Below are 8593 nucleotides of genomic sequence, written 5' to 3' on the forward strand. Positions count from 1 at the left end.
TGTGTGTGTGTGTGTGTGTGTGTGTGGGGGGGGGGGGGGGGGGGGGGGGGTGTTTATTATATTGTTCTACACTGTTTTGTTTTGTCTAGTTACAGTGTGTGTGTGTGTGTGTTTATTATATTGCCCCACACTGTCTTGTTTTGTCTAGTTACAGTGTGCGTGTGTGTGTGTGTGTTATATACTCCTGCACTGTCTAGTTACAGTGTGTGTGTGTGTGTGTGTGTGTTTATTATATTGCCCCACACTGTCTTGTTTTGTCTAGTTACAGTGTGCGTGTGTGTGTGTGTGTTATATACTCCTGCACTGTCTAGTTACAGTGTGTGTGTGTGTGTGTGTGTGTGTGTGTGTGTGGGTGTGTTATATTGCCCTGCACTGTTTTGTTTTGTCTAGTTACAGCGTGTGTGTGTGTGTCTAGTTACAGTGTGCGTGTGTGTGGGTGTGTGTGTGTGTGTTATATACTCCTGCACTGTCTTGTTACAGTGTGTGTGTGTGTGTGTGTGTTATATTGCCCTGCACTGTCTTGTCTAGTTACAGTGTGTGTGTGTGTGTGTTTGTGTGTGTGTGTTTATTATATTGTTCTACACTGTTTTGTTTTGTCTAGTTACAGTGTGTGTGTGTGTGTGTGTGTTTATTATATTGCCCCACACTGTCTTGTTTTGTCTAGTTACAGTGTGCGTGTGTGTGTGTGTGTTATATACTCCTGCACTGTCTAGTTACAGTGTGTGTGTGTGTGTGTGTGTGTGTTTATTATATTGCCCCACACTGTCTTGTTTTGTCTAGTTACAGTGTGCGTGTGTGTGTGTGTGTTATATACTCCTGCACTGTCTAGTTACAGTGTGTGTGTGTGTGTGTGTGTGTGTGTGTGTGTGGGTGTGTTATATTGCCCTGCACTGTTTTGTTTTGTCTAGTTACAGCGTGTGTGTGTGTGTCTAGTTACAGTGTGCGTGTGTGTGGGTGTGTGTGTGTGTGTTATATACTCCTGCACTGTCTTGTTACAGTGTGTGTGTGTGTGTGTGTGTTATATTGCCCTGCACTGTCTTGTCTAGTTACAGTGTGTGTGTGTGTGTGTTTGTGTGTGTGTGTGTGTTATATTGGCCTGCACTGCCTTGTTTTGTCTAGTTACAGTGTGTGTGTTTGTGTGTGTGTGTGTGTGTGTTTGTGTGTGTGTTATATTGGCCTGCACTGTCTTGTTTTGTCTAGTTACAGTGTGTGTGTGTGTGTGTGTGTGTGTGGGTGTGTTATATTGCCCCACACTGTTTTGTTTTGTCTAGTTACAGTGTGCGTGTGTGTGTGTGTGTGTGTGTGTGTGTTATATTGCCCTGCACTGTCTTGTTACAGTGTGTGTGTGTTTATTATATTGCCCCACACTGTCTTGTTTTGTCTAGTTACAGTGTGCGTGTGTGTGTGTGTGTTATATACTCCTGCACTGTCTAGTTACAGTGTGTGTGTGTGTGTGTGTGTGTGTGTGTGTGTGTGTGTGTGGGTGTGTTATATTGTCCTGCACTGTCTTGTTTTGTCTAGTTACAGCGTGTGTGTGTGTGTGTGTGTGTGTGGGTGTGTTATATTGCCCCACACTGTCTTGTTTTGTCTAGTTACAGTGTGTGTGTGTGTGTGGGTGTGTTATATTGCCCTGCACTGTCTTGTTACAGTGTGTGTGTGTGTGTGTGTGTGTGTTTATTATATTGCCCCACACTGTCTTGTTTTGTCTAGTTACAGTGTGCGTGTGTGTGTGTGTGTGTGTGTGTGTGTGTTATATTGCCCTGCACTGTCTTGTTACAGTGTGTGTGTGTGTGTGTGTTTATTATATTGCCCCACACTGTCTTGTTTTGTCTAGTTACAGTGTGTGTGTGTGTGTGTGTGTGTGTGTGTTTATTATATTGCCCCACACTGTCTTGTTTTGTCTAGTTACAGTGTGCGTGTGTGTGGGTGGGTGTGTGTGTGTGTGTGTGTGTGTGTTATATACTCCTGCACTGTCTTGTTACAGTGTGTGTGTGTGTGTGTGTGTGTGTGTGTGTGTGTGTGTTATATTGCCCTGCACTGTCTTGTCTAGTTACAGTGTGTGTGTGTGTGTTTGTGTGTGTGTGTGTGTTATATTGGCCGGCACTGCCTTGTTTTGTCTAGTTACAGTGTGTGTGTGTGTGTGTGTGTGTGTGTTATATTGGCCTGCACTGCCTTGTTTTGTCTAGTTACAGTGTGTGTGTGTGTGTATGTGTGTGTGTGTGTTATATTGTCCTGCACTGTCTTGTTACAGTGTGTGTGTGTGTGTGTGTGTGTTTGTGTGTGTGTTATATTGTCCTGCACTGTCTTGTTACAGTGTGTGTGTGTGTGTGTTTGTGTGTGTGTGTGTGTGTTATATTGGCCTGCACTGCCTTGTTTTGTCTAGTTACAGTGTGTGTGTGTGTGTGTGTGTGTGTGTGTTTGTGTGTGTGTTATATTGGCCTGCACTGCCTTGTTTTGTCTAGTTACAGTGTGTGTGTGTGTGTGTATGTGTGTGTTATATTGTCCTGCACTGTCTTGTTTTGTCGAGTTACTCTGAGATGATGCATACCAGGGATTATTACTGCATTATTACACCTTGCATACATAACAGGGACATTCCTTTCCCCTGGTTGGAATCCTGCATGTCAACAAAATGCATAACATAGACATTGTACATTAGTGTCTCAGGATCAGGAACATCCATAACAGAAACACTGCTGTCCCCAGAACAGGGATTCACTTTACAAGAGAAAGTTACAGAGACTGTAATGTCCACAGTATACATGCAGGGTCTTGATCTGGTATAAGATCTGAAGAGTGAATTTTCTTCCAGCAGGAATCACTGATGGATCTCCTGCACTCTATAAAGAAACCTACACACCTGCACTCCATGACTGCGTGCCTCTGTCTCTTTGATCGAGGTCCAAGTATCCACCTGGACTGCTAAAACTGGGGTACGAGGGTCTTCTCAGATCAAACTGGACTCAGCCTGGAGTTGTGGCCTAAATCGTACATTTTGCAACTAATACACAATAGATAGGAATTAAATAGACGTCACTTTCCAGAAGCTAATGCGAGTTAAAAAATGAAACGTTTGTTAACAACAAGGTGGAAGCTAAAGTGATCTCTAAATAAATACCTAAGTGTGTGTTATATATATATCAAACACTTGTTAAATGTATATTTTTTCTTTTATTTTGTCATTATTGAGGTGATCTAGCAGCTCTTTTTAAACGTACTGAAAGTAAGTTTACTTTATAGTGTATACAACTATTTATTACTACTACTACTACTACTAGTAGTAGTAGTAGTAATAATAATAATAATAATAATAATAGTACTAATAGTACTATTTATAATTATCAATCTCTAAAATTTTACCAGGTAAATGTCGTAAAATGAATCGACCATAACAGAAAATTCATAAAAATTTTCTATAAAACAGAATAACCAACATATTAAATATGAGAAACTGGTGTTTCTACAATTCTCACACTATTTTAAAACACTTATCTAGCAGCTTCTTTAGCCAAATAATTGACCCGTTGCACTGTAGCTGTAGTTTTATGGCATTTAAAACCTTACTTTTTAGAAATGACTTAAGTTGTAAGTAGATAAATCTACTAAAAAATTAGGTTGTGCTTAAAAAAAAAAAAAAAAAAAAAAACCTAAAAAAAAAAATCCCTTATTTAGACTGTAGATGATTTACAGTACCACTAGGGGGCATCACTGAAACAGATGATGGTTTAATTTTAACCAATCATGTACATTAAAACTTAATAGAAATCATGTTAATATAATTTTTTTTACAGTAGTGAAATTCTTAAGTTAACCTGGAAAGAAAAAAAATCGCAGGTCCTGATTAAGCCATAAAGTCTCATATGAAGGCGACGACAAGTTTACGACAGCTGACAATTACACAAATGTGTATGTGTGTGAGTGAGACAGTGTGTGTGTGTGTTTAAGAGATCTTATATGAGATCTCATATTGCCACATCAGTACAAAATAGTGAAAATCTCACTCTCTCTAATACACACGTTTGTCTTTCTATCCTTTAACGCAGCTACTTAACGCGGTACTACACCTAAATTTAACCCTCACCTTAACCTCGGTAACCAAGAAAGCATTTTGACTCATTTATTTTCTTTTTTAAACAAGAAAGTGGATATACGTATCCTTGTGGGGACATTTGGTCACTAAAATATTAACAGTTCAACAATATTAATATCACTCAATCATAGCTAGCTATCAGGAATTATGATTCTCTCACATTTTTAGCTAGCTAGCTTGGGGAAAACATTACAGCTAGCTTGAGGGAAGTTTTTCATCTCTTAGTCACTCAAGCTAATGTTCCATTTTTAGAAATAAGTGCGTCTGTATAAATCCAGTCTGGAATAAAGTATCGATTTTCTTTTTCACACCTCAGGGTTCTGTAGCGTTTTAGGTTTCAGTCTGTAAAAGGAAACCTTCCCCGCATTAGCGGCGCATTAGTGGACCTCCCATGCTAGGCTAGCCTTGTCTTGCTCTCCTAAACCAATCAATATTTACATCTCGGTCTGGACCGAGGAATATGATGCTAAATTTGTGGAGACGACTCTAAAGACTCTCGGCTAGAGCAAAAGTTTTGCACCAGCTGTAGAATTTTTTTCGTCAACATAGCGCTCCTAAACAGCTTTTGATTGGTGTATTATTTTTATTATTATTAGCATGTTGTCATTTTTCTAAATAACAGATGCTTAACGTACGGGTGTAATAACAACATAATAGTTTATCTTCATTAGCTGGCTCTCTAACTGCAGCACTAATCGTTTAAGTATTTAGCTTAGCTAGCATTAATGTTACCACTCTTGTGAGTCACGATGTTACACAGCTAGCCAAGATCGCTGGCGATCTAGATGAGATTAGCGAAACAATTTTACTGTGAGATTAAAACTAGCAGCTTGCTAACGTTAGGTGTGTTTTATAAAATTCAGCTTCGAGAATGTAATAGGAAATGATAATTAGCATGGATAATCATGGTTTCTTCAGCAGACTCTCCTGTGTGTGTGTGTGTGTGTGTGTGTGTGTGTGTGTGTGAGACTTTGTCGTGTCCTCTAACCGTCCCTCTAATTACATCTCCTTATTTATTTGCTGGACGTCGGCTGCTTTGCGGATCCTTTCCATCTATTTCTGTCTCTCTTTCTGTTCGCCTTTACTGTGTGTGTGTGTGTATGTGTGGACAGCATTAAGTGCTGAGGCAACGTAATGCAATAGCAGTAAGAGAAATAGCACTCAGAGTAACCACAGAGAGCAGAAGGTTAAGACAGGGAGAGACAGACACATGGAAAAATGAAGCGACAGATAGAGAGACACATGGACAGAGAGAGAGAAAGAGAGAGAGAGAGAGAGAGAGAGAGACTGACTTTACAAATTCTGTTTTTAACGCACCCTCATCATCTTCCCTTCGCTATTTCACCTTGGACAGCATCTTAAGGGTCGTTCCATTACTTTATCATATCAAGTGAACTTCACTCGATTTTGCACCAGTAGGTCTGAGGGAATGACTGATGGAGCAGAATTTACCCAGAAGTCATTGCTTTGAAACCATTTGGGAGGAAACACAGTAAATAATAAAATAATATAAATAATATGTATAGAGAGAGTAGATATATATATGTAGATAGCACCTAATGTAACTTTATTTCCTTCTTCTTCTAGCAAGTTAGCAAGCTGTCTAAATCGGAATTACGTTGCTAACTTGTAGCTCACAAGATAACTTCATCAGTTTATTCTGTTAACTAGTTAGCATACAAGCTACTTAGCAAGCTACAATCTTTGAGTCTTATGTTTGAACTCCTCAAACTGTAGATAACGACCTAGCATTATTATTACTTCATCCTGCTAGCTAGTTAGCATTATTGTGTCAGGTTAAATAAATTATGTATTACGTTGCCATTGCCCCAAGTTCTCTATAACATCTAAGCTAGTTTCATTACTTCAGACTGTTAGCTAGTTAGCATGTTAGAATGAGCTGAGTGTGCAAATCTCAAGGAAACGTATCTTAACTTTAACGATTCATGGATGTTTAAAAAAAAAACACATATAAAGTAAAATCTACTTTTAATCAAAATGACAGGAATGACTCAGCACGTGAAAACTGATACTGATTCATTCACGCTAGTGAATCATTTGCGAATGAAACATATCTGACATTCTACCAGTTGTGGCTACAAAACTTTTACAACTCTGCAGGCAGAATGATAAAACAATGAATTACGACATTTCTAAATGTATGAATACCGATATATAAAGAGCGTGCACATGAAATTTGCGTTACAAGTTACAGAATTACGAATCAACTCTGGATTTGTGACTCTGTAATATTTAATGCATGTTACAGTCTCAGTCTTTTAGCGCTGCTTTTGCAAAGTCATGCTTTGTAGTGCTAAGCCATGAGTCTGCTAAAAAAGCAACTGATGTGATTAAAAACTCTCAGCTTGGCAATTATTGAACTTCCATCTCTCTCTCGCTTTCTCTCGCTCTCTCTCTCTCTCTCTCTCTCTCTGGCCTTGTGGTTTGAAAGCATGTTAAACAGGAGCTTTAAAGAGGTCGAAGCCTTGTCAGATTACTCTCTCCCTCCCTCTCTCTCTCTCTCTCTCTCTCTCGCTCTCTTCTCTCATCTCGCCTCAGAGATTCGATCAGGTGTCTGTGAGCCAGTGGATGAATTCTGATTTCTCTGCACAGACTCTGCACATCTGAAGCATTGACAGGCTGACGACCCAGCCTGTCCATTTTCTTTCCTCTTAGCCTTTTTTCCACTGAACGTGGAACTGCTTCAATTTTTTCCACCACATTTTTTAATATAAAACAATTGATTCTAGTTTGCCACCAAAATTCTGCAGATCTACAGCTGAGGACAGGTTTCTATTTGGGGGAAGGCGGCACCATTTTGTCACGTGAACATTTCTAGTTATTGAAGTAATTCAATTATACATACTTAAACTGAGATGTGATCGTAGACAACAGCTGATCATTCAGTTTATCCAATAAATCATGGCCATGTTTTGATAAAGGTGTTACGCCGCATTATTTGCCTTTAGCTAGTTAACATGAGGCTACTTCTTGGTTTTTAAAGGTTATTTGTGCAAATTTTTCATTACTGATTTGTCTTTGCTATTACGTCTTGTTTTTCTGAACCTTTTGTTTACGCACATTCAAAAATTGTCCGTTTGTCACCTCCTAGCATGTATTGTCATGTATTTCAGGTTAGGAATCTTTGGAGATTCGCATTTTGGTACTTTTAGTTGGGCCTTGATCTGTTTGCACATTTTGTAAGTCGTTCGGAATAAAAGCATCTGCCCAAAGTGACCAAACGTAAATGAAAATATGCATGGGATTCAACTCTAGCTGGAAAATATGCTTTTAAAATGTAAAAAACTGATCATGTAATTGTTTGGTTCTTCAACCAGCAGAAACTAAGTAGAAAACATTCTGCTGATTTCCCCGAATTGTGGCAGATAAACATTTGTAATAGATTTTGTAGTAATGTTAATCTTTACTAGCGAACTACCGTAATTGCTGGAGTAGCAGGTCCACTCTAAAAACACTACAACATAAACATATTACAATTATGCTAATACAAAAATTCTTTGTTGTATATTTCTAAGAACCTTCTATATGGCAACAAAATGGTCATTTTCAAATATCAGTTTTAACCAAAACAAACAAACAAAAAAATAGAGAGAGATTTCTGGTGTATATGCTAGGATATACTGTACATAGGCTGCGTGTTTGTTTGTGTGTGTGCGCAAGTTTCAATGTCATCTTTTCCGGCTGTCAACAGAAGTGTTAAGTAGCCATGAGAGATATGATATAGTGTTAGCATCACACTTACACTCTATACATCATCACATTCTCTCGTTCACACATACACTAAACACTTGCACTATGCGCGGAATCCAAATCAACTAAAACTAAACATAAATCTATCCGGCTGTCCGGCTCAAACTTTGCACTAATAAATCTGTATATTACATACAAAATGAAGCAGGAGTTGGCATGTTGGCTAAAACCTAATATTTGAGTTCGATCTTGAGCTCGGGTTACTGTCTGTACGGAATGTGGGTTTCCTCTGGGTTCTCCAGTTTCCTCCCTAAAAACATGAAGATGGACTGGTGACTCTAATTTTCCCCTAAGTGTGAATGTGTGTGTGTGTGGGGTGTGGTGCTCTACAATATACTGGCATCTCATTGATCTCATTCTCTATATTCCCGAGATAGGCTTCGGATTCATGGCCACCCTGAACAGGATAAAATGCTTCCTGATGATGATGATGATGATGATGATGATGATGACACCAAATATTAATTTCTTTAATATCCTTCAATCATCTAGTTAAGTGTTATTTGTCCACGTTGATTTCTGTCAATTGAAACACACTGTACCAGATGTCAATTCATCTGGAATGATGGAATCTTTTGATAAACGACAAAATAAAAGCTGAGAAAAAAAAAGAAGAAATGTATGAGATGGACAGAAAAGGAGGTCAAGCAGTAGCTGATTATTAATAGTTCAATTCGCGAGGAGAGATCCAATCCCACACACACACACACCATTCCTCCCACGTTACGCTCC

This window comes from Pangasianodon hypophthalmus, chromosome 25, assembly GCF_027358585.1.
Source record: "Pangasianodon hypophthalmus isolate fPanHyp1 chromosome 25, fPanHyp1.pri, whole genome shotgun sequence".
Lineage (NCBI taxonomy): Eukaryota > Metazoa > Chordata > Actinopteri > Siluriformes > Pangasiidae > Pangasianodon > Pangasianodon hypophthalmus.